The sequence below is a fragment of the Oryza sativa genome, chromosome 4 (genome assembly GCF_034140825.1).
Source record: "Oryza sativa Japonica Group chromosome 4, ASM3414082v1".
NCBI classification, from domain to species: Eukaryota; Viridiplantae; Streptophyta; class Magnoliopsida; order Poales; family Poaceae; genus Oryza; species Oryza sativa.
In genome coordinates this window covers 18,857,743-18,872,741 of record NC_089038.1, presented here as the reverse complement: position 1 = coordinate 18,872,741, position 14,999 = coordinate 18,857,743, and the positions used below count along the sequence as shown (strand labels likewise).

At 44.4% G+C, this 14,999-nt stretch overlaps 2 long non-coding RNA genes across 3 annotated transcripts; one reads left to right on the top strand and one right to left on the bottom strand.

Annotated features, from left to right (window-relative positions):
* Positions 1 to 2,332: 2,332 nt before the first annotated feature.
* LOC136356297 (uncharacterized) lies at positions 2,333 to 3,483 on the bottom strand. 2 transcript variants are annotated; one of them, XR_010741012.1, is made up of 4 exons: positions 3,164 to 3,483; positions 3,008 to 3,073; positions 2,786 to 2,917; positions 2,333 to 2,722 (listed from the first exon to the last, which is right to left on the bottom strand). It is a non-coding gene; the product is annotated as an uncharacterized lncRNA (long non-coding RNA). The 2 variants fall into 2 exon arrangements; XR_010741011.1 differs by lacking the exon at positions 3,164 to 3,483 and having other exon boundaries at positions 3,008 to 3,146.
* A 7,549-nt stretch (positions 3,484 to 11,032) lies between these two features.
* On the top strand, positions 11,033 to 12,147 carry LOC107277283 (uncharacterized). The gene is made up of 2 exons (XR_001545264.3): positions 11,033 to 11,357; positions 11,807 to 12,147. It is a non-coding gene; the product is annotated as an uncharacterized lncRNA (long non-coding RNA).
* The last annotated feature ends 2,852 nt before the right edge of the window (positions 12,148 to 14,999 follow it).

Below are 14,999 nucleotides of genomic sequence, written 5' to 3'. Positions count from 1 at the left end.
TGTACTGTAGGGGTGGTGTACAAATTAAGATATGGCTATAGAGTGATACTAGATACTAGAGAACCAGAGAAGTAAGTTGAAGAGGTATGTCAAGATGGTGGTAGTTCGATTGCCTGGTCAACAATAGCGCTGCAGCCAACAGAAACAGTCAAGCAAGTACGGCAGAAGCAATGTGCAGCCGTAGCTGCAGCCTTGACTGGCAACAGCCCCAACTATCAAAGTGAAAAGTGAATCATGTGATAATTCTAGAATAACCCACGTCATGTTGAATAATAGTCGTCACTCGTCACATGCAACACAAATTCAATATATACCGTTGGATATGGTCATGCAAATTAAAAAAAAAAAAGATGGGTCAACAAGAGCCTTCCCGAAAATCACCGTCAAATCCACATCTCACTAAAAACACCTAGACTAAAGAGTGAGGTCAGGACTCGGGACAAGCCAGAACAACTTCCCAAGAAAAAAAAATTAGCTAGGAAGTTGACAAATAATACTCTGGAAAAAAAAAAACACCGTGAACATCCTATCTCTCTGACATTGCTATCCGCCTCGCACAATAGAACTAGAGATGGACAGATGACAACAGGCAACACCTTATCGCCGTGAATTGACAAGCCATGGAGGGAAGCTTACCAAAGCCCGGTCCGGATCCCTGGCTTCCCGACACACATGAAGGTTGATGTCGTCGGTCGTTGTCTGGATTTGACACTTGAAGCTTGGGGAAGATAGATCGAGATGGGCAACGCCAGCGACTGCACACTAGGGGGGATGGCAGTAAAAAGTGTGTGGTTTCAGGTGGTGTTTGAATCCAGGGACTTAACTTTAGTCTCTGTCTTTAGACACTAATTTAGAGTATTAAATATAGACTACTTATAAAACTAATTACATAAATGAAAGCTAATTCACGAGACAAATTTTTTAAGCCTAATTAATCTATAATTAGAGAATGTTTACTGTAGCATCACATAGGCTAATCATGAATTAGTTAGGCTCAATAGATTCGTCTCGTGAATTAGTCCAAGATTATGGATGGGTTTTATTAATAATCTACGTTTAATATTTATAATTAATATTTAAACATCCGATGTGATAGGGACTTAGTGTTAGTCCCATCTAAACAGGGCATGAAGATTGCCCGAGCTCAAGTGGCAGTCAAAGCCGAGACATTGAAACGTATCGACAGCAGTCAAAGCGGTGGCGTTATGGAGAGTGAGACGAGAGAGGGAGATAAAGGGCTCTGGACATCTCATGTCGAATTTTTTTTTATTTTTAATTTTTTTTATTAAAAGTTTTACAAAAATAATTTTTCATTTTAAAAATTAACGGAAGTAGTCGCCTACCGCCCTGCCCTCCCAGAGGGCGGCGAAAATGACGTGGCAGACGGCCGTTCGCTTTCGGGCGACGGCCGTCAACGAAATTTGTAGGCGGCCCCCCTTGCCGCCTTCCGCGAGGGCGATTTTGTACTGTGCGGGGGGCCGCCTGCAAATAGGCGGCGAGGGGGGGCATGGAATTTTGCAGGCGGCCCCCTTGCCGCCCTCCGCGAGGGCGATTTTGTACTGTGCGGGGGGCCGCCTGCAAATGGGCGGCGAGGGGGCATGGAATTTTGCAGGCGGCCCCCTTGCCGCCCTCCGCTCGGGCGATTTTATACTGTGCTCTATATTTTTGTATAAATATCAATAGTTATCAAATCTTTTTATATTGAAAACTATACAAGATTAAAATCTCCAAGACTGGTAAAATACAATTTTATTATTTTTTAGGGCATATTTGGATTGTTACCGTACAAATATTTTGTTACCGTACAAATATTTTATTAATTTTTAGGGCATATTTGGATTGTTAGTGCCAAATTTTTCTTCACGACCAAATATTTGGTAAGGTAAAATTGCATTTGATCATATTTGGTTTGCTGCCAAAATGTAAAATTGTAGTGAAGAATGTTCTACATAATCTCAAATCTAGATTACGTATTACCAATGAATAGGCTTTCATTTTCGTGTGTTGTGTGCTAGTGGGAAAGAAAATATGAAGAGGTTGCCTTCAGATTGTCAATTATATAGCGTCGTTTTCACTGCAATATATGTGAACTCAATGAGATACATTATTCATTAGATGTGACAAGACGATCACGCGTGGGCGTGATTCACTTTATGTAAACAGGCAGCGCCGAAAGTTGATAGTGATAACTCGAGCTGCCGCTTTTCATGTGTGCTGTTGTGGACTGTGCGCGCTACTGGATCTGACACTACCGTGCAGCGCCGAAAGTGTGTTGTCGTGAGCATAAGTTGTTCTAGCACCATATGAATTAAAAGAACTATGTAGACGAGACAAACACAAGTAGTACTCCAGTAGTAATAGCAAAAGTAGTACTGCTTTACAAGTTTGTAAGCCAAAAGAAACGGTCACATAAGGACTGAAGAGGTAGAACACTACTGACGAGGCCTCTTACCCCTGTCCCTCCTACCCTGCGCCCTAATGTGCCCGTGGGAGTACGTGAGTCGGTCCGGGGGTACGGCACGGCCAACCCGTCCTGCCTGTACAGGTGTGACCTCTGGCTGCTCCTGAGTGTGCGCCTCTGGAGCTCCTCCAAGCTGAGAGGAGCCTAGTACGTCGTGGTGGTCTGCACCGTGCAAGTCGTCGTCGTAGAACTGGCTAGTAGGACCAGTCCTACCGGCGTGAGACGAAGAGGCCCCAGTACCGAAGATCCCGGCTGCAAATCCTGCTGGACAAGGACCATCAGTTTCGTACAGGTATTTAACAGTATTAATAAAAAGTAAAGTACCGTGTGGGCGAGGGATCGACGCTCCGTGAGAGGAAGAGCTGGCGAACGCGCCCGAAGAGGTGGCGAACGCCCCTGCGGAGCTCGTGGAAGCGCCGGTCGTGCCTGCGAACGCGCTCGAAGGCAGACGAGGTCCTGCGATGAGGAAACGTGCAGTTAAAACATGGTGACATAATCGTGCAAAAGCTGAAACAAAAATGAAGTAATATCTGGGCTGAACTGTACCGTGCGAAACCGGTGCTGTAGGTCGCACTGATCCGAAGCTAGGGGCGCTCGAAGGCAAACGAGGTCCTGCGAGGATGGATCATCAAGTTACGACGGGGTGATGTTTTCGTACAAAAACAGAAACAAAACTTAAGAAACCTCTGGGCTGAGCAGTACCGTGCGAAATAGGTGCCGTAGGTCGAGGTCCTGCTCCGACGGTAGGCGCACGAGGCCGTGGTTGTACCGGACCAGCTGGAGGTACGACGTCCACGGCGCTGCGACAGGAGAAGACGCGCATGACCGCACGCATCTTCTCCTGCATCCGGTCGAAGGTCACCCTCTGCTCAACGTCAGTCAAGTGCAAACCTCTGTTCAACCTCACTTGGACTGCGGTGATATCGGCACTGATATCCCGTGCGGCATCAGCCTATGCAAGATGGAAATAACAAATTCAGTAGTTGTCCTATATTATGCAAGATAAATGAAATAATTGTAAGAAGTAATACAAATTGGACGTACCGCCACGAAGTAGTCTCGGTCACGGTGCGTGGGATACGCGTCCGTGACAGCGGCAACGTGCGGCTCTGGGGCGTCTGGAGTGAAGGTCACACGCGCACGAGTGCGAGGAAGGTACCAGCGAAGGTAGTCACGGTAGTTCTCCTCCGTGTGTGGGAAGAGCTCGTTGATCACCTCCTCTGTAGCTAACACCCAGTCGTCAACGTACTGCTGTACACATGGAGCCCAAAGTGCGCCTGCTAGCTGTCCCCGTCGAGTCAACCTGTGAAGAGAGGTAAATTATATGGCTCGATGAAGTAATTATCATAAAAATTTAGAAATGAACAATCCGAACTCACGAGTGGTCGGCAGGGAGGACGGTCGGCTGCACGTTGCCCGGAAACACCTGCCTAAGTCCGAACTGTCTCATCACACGCTGCGGGCAGTGAGGCTCAACGAAAATGTCGAACACCATTGGCAGGATGGTGAGCCAGTAAGCCTGGTCGCGTGTGCACAAGGACGAAAGTCCTAGCGGTGCTCTCGCAGCGACGGCCTCTTCTGTGTACGGCTCCCAGATGACGTCGCTCGGCTGGAGACGGTCAAACTCGAACACGAAGTCCGGGTAACCACGTCTCACCTGGACGTGAGCGTAACGACGTTGCAATAAACATGATCGGAATTAGACATGTTATGTGAAGAAAAAAAAAGACGACTGATAAACTTATAACGCAGCGAAGTTGCACTAACCCCACGTCGACACCAGTAAGTCTCCATCGTGGGTCCGTCCTCTGGCCACTGCGCGCTGCGACCAACCCCGTAGGGTGCGCTGTCCACCACTGGTCGACCTATGGCAAACCTCTCGGCTGCCCAAAGCTGAAGCAACATAGGGCAGCCAGCGATGATCGCTCCCGCGTCAGTCTTCGTGCACGCCTCACAGAGGGCACGGTACGTGGCTGCTAGCACGGCAGAACCCCAGCTCCACTGCGGCACGTCCTGTGGCTGAGCATCCGCGATGGACCGTGCGTAGTGGACCAGCCGGAAGTCCACAGCGTGCCCGTGGGTGCTAGTGAACATCACCCACCCGAACAACCACAACAGGTACGCCTCAAGGGAGCGTCGGACCGAGTAATCATCAGCGTCAGGGTGCAGAAGGTCCGCCTACAATTAAGAATGAAATGTTAGTACAAAACACTCATTCGGTCGCAAATAAGCACGTATGATAATAACAACTTATTTACTTACAGTGAACTGGAGCAACCAAGCCTTGCTAGGCCCGACTGTAGAGTACGGAGGAAGGGTGGTGGTCGGTCCTAGGTGTGGAAGGCGCATCACCTGCTCGAAGCGCGCAGTGATATCCTCCTTCCACCCAAAAACACCGTCCACGGGACCAACTGCTGCTCCCGCCAGCGGTAGCCCGAGCAGGTACGACACGTCCTGCAGTGTCGGAGCCATCTCCCCACAGGGAAGGTGGAACGTGTGCGTCTCAGGTCTCCAGCGGTCTATAAGAGCGGCAAGGAGTGACCGGTCTGCATCCCACCGCTTCGCTGGGTCACGGTCGTCCGCCGCCGCCTCAACAAGCCTACAAAGTGGTAGAAGGCCTGCCGCACGCAACCTGTATAGAGCAAACTTCAAACATAAGTACAACACAAAGCAAAGTTGAGTTGAAATGTGAACATACGCGTACCAAGGAACGTGACGGGGGTCGACACGCAACCACTCGCGCGACGTGCGTGGACGGAAGGTGCCGAGCTGTGCACCCTCGACTGCTGACAGGAACGAGCGGTGGTTCCTGTCAATCCCACGGTTAAACAGCGCCGGTGTGTCGTACGCCATACCTGCATCAAATAGGTTGATCAGAAACATATAAATAATTAGTTCAACATAAGTAATAAATGTTCATAAGCGAATTACTAACACATATTAAACAAGAGTACAAACAAACAAAAGTGTTTAGTCCGAACACTCATCACGATAACATTATGATACAACACCGAATAATTCGCAATACTACTAGTACAACAATAGTCGGAGGTACTCATTACAACAACATTGAATTGAAATTACACGATAGAAGTATTTAGTCCGAACACTCATTACATCACAACAGCATTTTATTTCCTAAATCGAAAGCATTGTTACACCATGGAATCGCCTGCTGCGCGACGACGCCTTGGTCTTGCGCGCCTGCTTGTTGTTCCTTCACCAGGTGGTCGCCTACCATCACTTGCCTGTCCAGATGGACTAGCATCTGCGCCGCTTGGAACTTCTGCATTCTTCGGGCATTTCTTGTAAGTATGGCCGCGCAGATCACACTTGCTGCAGCGTAAAGTCCTCCCACCTGCTTCTGACTCATCCATATCATTTCTGATGCGTCTAGTTTGGCGTCGACCCTTTGTCACCCTTAACTTAGATGGATCTGGAATATAAAAAACTTGGGCACTCAGCGTTGTGTAAGATCCTGAGATCCCGAACCCATATATCTCCTCACTCCATGTATGAAAGATTGCTTCTTTCCTGAAATAATTTGAGACGTACACATTGGGAGATATGCCACAATCACCGGCAGCAGCAAGAACGTATGAGCAAGGAAGGTGATGAAGCTTCGGCTTCATACAACTGCAGGTACATCCACCATCCGCCTTCAAGACACATTCCTGCACGGCTTGCTTGCGATAGATACCACGCCTGCTCCTATCAACACACATTATTTCATACCGATGCACTTGTGTGCCTTGAGCAACAACTCGATGTCTCCGTGCCTTTTTGATTTTATCTTCCATGTACTTTGTCACTACGTTGCCAAACACTATGTTGTTATCGGCCATGGACGGACGAATTTTCTTGTATCGATCCCTAAAGTACGCTTGCGTGCCGTGAATGATGAATTCAACAATAGCAACCAATGGAAGTACCCGAACTCCTCGCATTACCCAGTTGTACACCTCTGCCAAATTGGTTGTCATTATGCCATACCGAGATCCATCGGTGTCGAACAATAGAGACCACTTCTCCTTAGGCTCATTCTCAATCCACTGAGTGAAATTTCTGATGGACGACCCTGACCTCCTTCTCATTGTTGGTGGGTCATCATGTAATGCACCAAGAGGTATGGGAGGCTCGTCACCTTCAACTAGTGATCTGCGAGATTGCTCATCTGTTTGCTTCGTTGTCAACTCATCCAACTTGTCCCACAACTCATTAAATTTCTTCTCTTGGTTCTGTGCACAGAGCCTCTTAAAGAGCTCCATAAGATGTTTGTTCTTGAATTGCTTGTAGAAATTTGCACCCATGTGACGCATGCACCACCGACTCCGAACATCAGGCCACTTAGCTGGAAGTCCCTTCTCATCCCAACCGTTCTGCAAGTAGTCAATAGCCCGCAACATACCCGCATGACGATCATGTATAAGGCAAACGTTGGGCCTCATACGCACCACTGCAATGTGCACTCTCTCTAGGAACCAGTACCAGCTTTCAGTGTTCTCACTCTCTACAAATGCAAAAGCCATAGGTAGAACCTGGTTGTTCCCATCACACCCAATTGCTGTCAATATCTGACCTCGGTATTTACCTGTCATAAAAGTTCCATCTATGCATAGAACAGGTCGACAATGCACAAAAGCATTGATGCAAGCACCCAATGAGAAAAAGGCTCTTTGCAGCACACTCTTTGTTCGATCATCAACCGATGTAAATGTATGTAGGTCATAGTACGTATTATTATTCCTCTGGGCAATGGTGGCTAACAAACGAGGCAAATTATCATAAGAAGCTTCAAATGTGCCATACCTCATCTCAATGATATTTTGTTTGGCTCTCCAGGCCTTTGCATAGCTTATGGTGTACTTGAATTTGTTCTCGATGTGCCTAATAATTGATTTTGGTTCAAAGCCAATGTTACCAACAACACTGCTGTACATCTCACTTGCCACAAAAGCTGAAGTGATGTTTCGGTGATACTTCTCCACCCCTTGTAAGTAGCACTTGTGCTCGGTCACAATGCTAACTTTCCAATAATCATTCCATTTACCCTTATATGCATGGACACGCCACGGACAATCTTCCTTCATGCACCTCACTTCATACACATAATTTGTTGACTTGACCACCCTAAACTCTCTCTGCAAGGAAACTGCCCAATGCTTCACCGCCTCCTTCATCTCATCCTTATGAGCATACCTTGCACCCTCAATTACCTCGTTCTCCTTATACTCCCAGGGTACATGATCACCCTCTGATATAACAAGTCCAGAGAAGTCCTCATTTGCCCAATCAGTGGCCATTACATCACCTTCCTCATCGGATGATGCGTCGTCATCCACTTCCTCATTATCCGAATCTTCCCTCTCCATTTCATCAACAATTATACCGACTCTCTCCCCCTCATCCGCCATGCCCATAGCCTGCTCCTCCCTTGGTTGATTTTCCTCATTTTGCATCGATGGTCCAACAACATCCCCTGCATTGATAGGACCCTCTACATCTTCGGTTTGCATTGAAACATTTATATCTTTCTCTTGTACCGACACAAATATAACGAGGGGCCATGACCGTTCAAAAGCCATTTCCACATACCGTCTCCAAGCATCAGTGCTGTCCATCGGCATTAGTTCCCAAAAATAACCTTCTGTTGCACGACTCACTACAACTGACACTGACATTGTGTAGACTTCTTGGTCTATTCTAAATCCTCTCAACAACCAACTATAAATTGACTGAAATGTTCTCTCCGCAGGCCTATCGATGCCCTTAGATGTCATTACAAAATCTGACAGATCAACACCATCTGGATCAAATCTAATATTTCCTTCACCGTGAACTATCTGAAATGTGACCTTACTTGACATTGTGCCTGATGAAAACAATAACTGCGTTAACCTCGCATTTCTGTACTACGCCCTAAGTTACATTCTCTACAATATTGTTCTCTAAATTTCTAAAATTACGTTACATTCTCCAGATCAAACTAAACTACATCTTATAATTAACACTACTGTCTATGTCTCAATTCATACTATTATATTCTATGCTCTGGATCTACACATATGTGCTGTGTGTTACAGATGTGCTAAAATATATGGAACTAAAACTAAAACGCAACATATATACTCAAACATAACATATTAGTACAAATGCAAAAGATGTATGGGAGCATACCCGTGATGAATTGAGCGAACCAGCAGGGCTTCGCCGCTCCCCTTCTGCTGCCCTCCCCTCTCTCTCTTTCGTTTTTTTTGATTTTTAGTGAATATAATGAAATTTCACAGAGGAGGGACTGGGCTTTATAGGGGGAGAGGCAAAAATCGCCCTCGCGGAGGGCGGCAAGGGGGCCGCCTGCAAAATTCCATGCCCCCTCGCCGCCCATTTGCAGGCGGCCCCCCCCACAGTACAAAATCGCCCAAGCGGAGGGCGGCAAGGGGGCCGCCTGCAAAATTCCATGCCCCCCCTCGCCGCCCATTTGCAGGCGGCCCCCCGCACAGTATAAAATCGCCCTAGCGGAGGGCGGCAAGGGGGCCGCCTGCAAATTTCGTTGACGGCCGTCGCCCGAGAGCGAACGGCCGTCTGCCACGTCATTTTCGCCGCCCTCTGAGAGGGCGATTTTTCCCAGAGGGCGGTAGGCGACTACTTCCGTCAATTTTCAAAATGGAAAATTATTTTTGTAAAACTTTTAATAAAAAAAATTATAAATAAAAAAATTCATCTCATGTTGGTAGGCTTAATGGGCTGGTTGTGCTGCTTAGGCCCAATGGTCATTTGCAACAGATCAAATTCTGAAAAGAGTAAAAAAAGAAGGAAAACAAGTTATTTTACATATAAAACTTTGTAACAGTTAGTAAAATTTTAAAAGTTAATAAAAAAAACTGTTGTTCTTTTGCAAATACTTTTTTTAACTAATAACAATATCATACAACAAACATATTGTTTCCTGCCAATACCTTATCTAAAGACATAATCCGTCTTTCTTGTATGCCTTCCTCATCACCTAATAAGTAATAACCCCCCCCCCCCCCACCCCCATCACCGAACTAGCCCTCATACTGCATGTCCGTTGTAAGTCCACACCTCACACTATCACGTCACCACAATCGTTGTAAGTTCGCAACTCACGCCACCACAATGTCAAGATATGTCAATGGTGATCTAATCGGATATGCTGGCACAATATCTCGGAGGTGTGTATATGGATAATACTGGATAAAGTACATGTGCACGCGTGTGTATGTGTGAGCGTCCGCGTTTAATCTGAAATCATGTCAAACGGTACCTAAATTTTTAGACCCTTTGTTTCTTGGGCAAGGGAAACATAAGTAGAGGGCCCCTTAGAATCGTAGGAATGAAAAAACAGAGGAATATGAAAAACATATGATTTTGACAAGAATATAAGCGTAAAACAGAGAATTGTAAAACACAAAAAAAACATAGGAATGATCGTTTGATTGGACCAAAAGAAAAACACAGGAATCGGATGAGAGAGATAGACTCAAAAGGATTCTTAGGGCCCCTTTGAATCAAAGGAATTATGAAGGAATTTCATAGGATTGAAATCCTATACGAAATTTTCCTATGTAGCCCTTTGATTCAAAGGATTGAACTTTTCCTATTCCTATAAAATTCCTATGGAATGGTTTATTGCATATAGGTTTTGGAGGAAATTTAGCAAGAGGTCTAACCTCTTGGTAAAAATCCTTTGAGTCTATCTCTCTCATCCGATTCCTGTGTTTTTTCTGTGGTCCAATCAAATGATCATTCCTATGTTTTTTCTGTGTTTCGCAATCCTCTGTTTTACACTTACATTCCTGCCAGAATCCTATGTTTTTCCTATTCCTCCGTTTTTTCATTCCTACGATTTGGGCCCCTTTAATTCAAAGGAAATTCATAGGAATTTTATTCCTGTAGGAATTTTTCCTACAAAGCCCTTTGAATCAAAGGAATGAACCCTATGGAATCCTATAAAATTCCTATGAGATGCCTGATCTTCCTATATAAGTTTTGGAGGAATTTTAACAAGAGGTAGAACCTCATAGAAGAGTCTTTATCTCTCCTCAAATTCCTGTGTTTTTCCTGTGGTCCAATCAAACGGTCATTCCTATGCTTTTCCTGTGTTTTGCAATCCTCTGTTTTACACTTGCATTCCTGTCAGAATCCTATGTTTTTCCTATTCCTCCGTTTTTTCATTTCTGTGATTCAAGGAGGCCCTTACCAAGAGGTTGGACCTCCGGCTAAGTTTCCTCCAAAACCTATATGCAATAAGCCATTCCATAGGAATTTTGTAAGATTTGGAAAACTTCAATCCTTTAAATCAAAGGACTACGTTGGAAAATTTCCTACAGGATTTCAATTCTATGAAATTCCTTCATAATTCTTTTGATTTAAAGGGCCCTCTAGTATTTACTTTAGGGTTTGTTACCTAATTCCATGAGTCGTACATACGTACATCCTACGGGTTCCGTATAAACGTACGTACGTGTCATGCACACGTACGCACCGTGAAGCTGAGGGAGGCCGGTGTTACATACGGCGCCTTATACCCAATTATTGTTAATTACTAGTACTAGCTTTTATTTTTTTTCACACAGAAAGGAAAAAAGAAAAGGCAGATATATAGCTGGAGTAATTAGCTAGGGCAATGGAAGACGGGTTCCTCTGCTTCGGCGCCGCCATGATGGTGTCGTACTGCGCCGCCTGGCTCGTCGACCTCGCGCTCATCGGCTCCCAGGCGGCCGCCGACGAGGAGGCCGCGAGGTTCATGGACGACGTCGCCGGCGAGCTCCGCCGCCGCGGCGGCGTCGGGGAGGACGAGGACGAGGGCGAGGTCGAGATGGCCATCGCCAAGCAGATGGCCATCCTCAACCAGGTCTTGGACTGATCATGTAAGGTACGTAGCCACTGCACCCCCTATCGAGTTTAGATCGATCGAGGATTGATTAAGCGAGATAATATACCAACTTTTTCTTCGATCAAGTTTGATCCTCTTTTTCCGTTTTATCGTATTATATTTCGTTTCGACTATTTTACCAATCAAACTTTGTTAGGTTTTATTGCCTTTTCTCCTATAATCTCAAACTTTGTTAAGTATGATCAAGTTTATAAAAAAATAATAACATCTAAATACTAAATTAGTCTTATTAATATGATATTGAATATATTTTATATTTTTCTACAAGCTTCTTTAAACTTAAAAGAAATTCGATTAGAAAAATATCAAAACTATTTATACTAGTATAAAACAGAAGGAGCACATATATATCCTTTAGTAATTTCTTCTTTTAATTTACTCCCTGACATGATGTTTTATTCTCTTCGGTTAATTTGATTGTGTCACAGCTCGGTGTATACGACGCCTACACACATGCTAAAAAGGACTACTACGTGAGATTCGAAGACCATCAATCCTTTACTTTTCCACTCGAAGTTGTTCAGTTCAATACAGATTCATCGTTTTTGATTATTAGTTCAGTTAAATTGTTTAGCTTTGGATTGCTCCAAAAAAAAAGACCATCTCGTGTGTAAACTTAGTTTTTCATTCATTTCATATGAATATTACCCGGTTGGGTTCATGAAGTTTTACTGTGACAATGGTACAGAGTATAGTCTGAACCTGCATCCTTACGGTGTTCACTGCATCGAAATTAAAAATTAATAAATTAAAGCCACAATATTTATTCCATCATCCATGGCTCTGTTTAAAACTTCATTTAGTTTTTGCAACTCCCTCGTTTATTGTGCTTCCTAAACTATGAACGTGCGTCTAAAGAAAGTAACTTTTCAAGTTGACGAACTTAAAATATCTCAAGATATATATAGCTCTCTCGTTATGTTAAGATTGACGAAGTCAACATCGAAAAAAATTAGCCGTGCATAAATGTACCCATACCAACCTAAATCTATGACTTGAAACATTCAACTCGCGGGCTTGAAGATCCTGCAGGTGACGGGAGTCCCAGTGAGAGCGAAACAACGGTGTGTGTGCATGATATTAGTGCCCCAGTATTTGTACAGCTAAAATCAGATGAAGCCAAGGGCAGGATTAGTGTAATTTACACAAGTTTATTTTTTTATCTCTTTTTTTTTTGAAATTTCAAAGTGTAATTTCAATCGGTATTTAGGCTGGGGAGTAGAGCTCCAATCCCTACTCTCTGTCTTTGCCCCCAGATTCCACACCATACGTATACATTTTGTGCTTTCCCAATCACCTCTATAAGTTGTATTTGAGAGATATAATTAAGAAATCATACTTTGTAATTAGGTCGTCATTGCTCCCTCCACCCATTCTGTTCAAATTACTCTAACAGAGTCAAGCTTTTTTTTTTTAGAACTAACAGAAGCAAGCTAGCACTTGTATGTCTGACCCGTCATTTTTTAGAGGGGAGTGTTGGGAACTCCTCCAAACGAACTCAGCCTAAGTCACTTTGATAAAGTTTATAGAAAAATATACGAGCATTTCCAACACAAAATAATTATATTATTAAAATATATATATTCGATGCCTCTTTTAACACGAGACGCCCCGTAAGTCGGGAAAATTACTAACGGATAATACGGTACGGCCGCATTATATACGTGTGTGCGACGAAGAGGTTAGTTAATTATAGCTTAGCGTCGTAACTCGTAACTAATTAACACAGATCGATTAGCTCTACCAATTAACTAATTAATGGCGAATTGCAGGGCGGCGGCCCCGGCGGCGGCGCCGGCGCTGGAGAAGGTGGTGATCGCGGTCGCCGCCGGCGGGGTCCTGCTGTACCACCTGGCGAGGCTGGGCGCCCTCGTGGCGCGGGGCCACCGCGAGGAGAAGAGGCGGGCGGCGCGCCGGAGGGAGCAGTACGTCGCCGAGGCGAGGGCGGCGCGGCTCGAGGGCCTCAAGCGGGAGATCCGCGGCAAGGCGGTCGACTGGTGGTCGGCGCACAAGAAGGCCGCCGCCGCCGCCGCAGACTGGAGCTAATTAATTAAGCTCGCCAAGATCGAGTAGTAGGATTGATATGATCCATCATGCGCATTATTACAGATCTTTGTTCTAGTTATTAATTAATTTGATTTGAATTTCCGTTGGATTTCGTAGGCGGCTGTGATGCAATTTGTTGGCTTGGAAACTTTGAAGAGATTTACTTCACGCATTTGCATCACCAATATATCGATCACTTTGATGTTTTCAGTTAATGGCCACAAGCGTTGCTTCCGAAATTTTTATTTTTTCGACCTCTTAAATTTGCGATTTGCATTTGTTTTCTTTTTTTTTCCTTAGAGGTTTATTTCTTATTAATTAGGTCTAGCAAATTCGTAGAAAAATACTTTGTGGGCTTATGTGGCTATAGTATACTTAGAAAGAACTGTGTAAGTGATACGCATGTTGTGCTGTTTGTGCATTCACTTAGACGTGGAACAGAATCTCCAATGTGGTACTGTGGAGATACTTGCCGCCTTACCACATTGTTTATGACTTTTAGTAGCAAGAGGGGTATTGGCCCTGTATTGCCGCCTTACCACAATTTTTTTTTAGGGATGGGTGAGCGAAGGCTAGGATTGCATGCCAACTCATCATTTGGGGTTTTTTTTCATGTCTAGTTTTGAAGGCTCATTCTATGCCTTCTCAACCCGTAGATATCTTGTAGAAAACTCATCATTTCTGATAATGGAATTGGAGGGCTGAGTCTCTAAGGCAAGAGAGGGAGGAGAGATATGTCTCATATATTGTGCATAGATCTAAAAACAATCATTTTGCAAAGTGAGCTTTACTTAATTGGCGAAAAAAATCTAAGGCAGGAGAGATATGTCTTATATGCTGTGACAGATAAAAAACGATCATTTTGCAAAGTGAGTGTAACTTAACTGGTTAGTTTCTTGTTGTGAAACCAATCCATTTGAACCCTGGTGCTTGCTTTTACGGGCATACAGCTAATTATTCTTTCAGTCGTAGGTAACATACAAATACAAATATGCTCATAGCGGGTATGGTATGGTGTGTATTCATATAGGTGAATGTGCGCATGTTGTAAAGGTTTGTGTTTATACTATATTTCTAAAGAAAACTATCATTTTGTTAACTTTGTAAGAAAACCATGTGAGATATATGCATATCAATTAAACGGACAATTTTCGTAGTGGTTTCCATGCTAACTAACCATAGATATCTATCTTAAGTACTAATATTTAAAAATCAATAAGTCTAATCCGAGGAAAACCAATAGTGCGGTGATGGAGTCGTAGGTACGTGACTCCACCCATCAGGGTTTAAATTTTGGTGCCTACGTATAAGAATTTTAGTGAGATCAAGAATGTACGTATATGTCTCTTAGAAGATGTGTTAGGGGACTATCTTTTTCGCGAACGGGCAAAAGGATTACACGTCAATATATTAGAAGAAAAGAGTTATAGTTACACGACGCAATCAGCCAGACCAGCTTATGCAAAGGGAAGGAGAAAATAAAAGCAAAAAAGAAGCTGGAGCTTAAAAAACTACGGTGGCTAAATACAAACTCCAAGCAGCGGGAAGGGGCCGAGCCACTCTACACTCCCAACA